Source organism: Vulpes vulpes, chromosome 13, assembly GCF_048418805.1.
Source record: "Vulpes vulpes isolate BD-2025 chromosome 13, VulVul3, whole genome shotgun sequence".
Classification (NCBI taxonomy): Eukaryota; Metazoa; Chordata; class Mammalia; order Carnivora; family Canidae; genus Vulpes; species Vulpes vulpes.
This window is the reverse complement of record NC_132792.1, coordinates 5,282,829-5,283,954: the sequence shown is the minus strand read 5'-3', so window position 1 is coordinate 5,283,954 and position 1,126 is coordinate 5,282,829. Positions and strand designations below refer to the sequence as shown.

Below are 1,126 nucleotides of genomic sequence, written 5' to 3'. Positions count from 1 at the left end.
CAATTCTACTTACATGAGGTATCTAGAGTTGTTAAATTTATGGAGACAAAAAGTAGAATGGTGGTTGCCATGGTCTGGAGGGAGGGGGAATATGGTATAATTTTTTTTAAGTCAATAAATTTTTATTTAAGATATTTGACATGTGATTCCTTCTGCCGCCAATCACCGTAGTTCCGCCAAAGCCAGAGCTATGGTCTTCAAAATAGCACTTTCAAAACAAACTTTTGTTCAATCCACAGCTGTCACTGTCCTATGTAACAGGAACATAAAAAAAGATTCCATTCCCAAAGATGATCCCTCCTTCTGTTAGGCTTATTATATTGAAAGTTGCATGGTTGTTAACAACAGAAGGATTAAGCAAAAGACATCTGCAAGAGTGGAGATCTAGGCATGCACTGTTCAATAAACTAGCCATGTACAGTCAGATGAGAATTTGAAATATAGCTACTACCAAATCACATTACAGCCTGTGTTACATTTATACTGGACAGTGCTGATCTAGGCAGTGGAAACAGAATGGGGTTGATAAAAATGTTCCCAACAGGCTGAATGCTAGCAAACTAGCAAAAAGGAAGAAAACCTAATGAGAAAATTTTTTTATGGTCATGCCCACAGCAAACGAGAAACTGCATTCTCAAAGCCTTGGTAATGACCATAGATATTTTTAAAAATATTTTATTTATTTACGAGAGAGAGTGAGAGAATGCAAGAGCAGGGCCAGTGGCAGAGGCAGAGGGAGAAGCAGACTCCCTGCTGAGCAAGGAGCCTGACGTGGGGCTCGATCCCAAGACCCTGGGATCATGACCTGAGCCCAAGTCAGACACGTGACCAACCGAGCCACCCAGGTGCCCCTGTAGTGTAATTATCGAAAGGTACAGAGTTTCAATTCTGCAAACGAACAGTTTCTGCAGATGGCTGGTGGTGACGGTTGCACAACAGCATGACTGCACTTAGCACTACTGAACTGAACCATGCACTGAAAAATGGGGAAGATGGTGCATTTTATTTATGTGTTTTTTAATGAGAGTTAAAACATAGAAAAATAAAAATAGAAAAAAAAAAGAAAAGGGGAAAAAGCTCTTTTTCTCACCGGAAAATAGAACTTGGATAATCTTCATGAGGGACT

The 1,126-nt window shown here is 40.0% G+C and overlaps 1 non-coding gene across 1 annotated transcript; it reads right to left on the bottom strand.

Annotated features, from left to right (window-relative positions):
* Positions 1–529: 529 nt before the first annotated feature.
* Positions 530–655, bottom strand: LOC112916073 (small nucleolar RNA SNORA32). Its single transcript, XR_003234253.1, has one exon. It is a non-coding gene; the product is annotated as a small nucleolar RNA SNORA32 (small nucleolar RNA).
* Between the last annotated feature and the right edge of the window lie 471 nt (positions 656–1,126).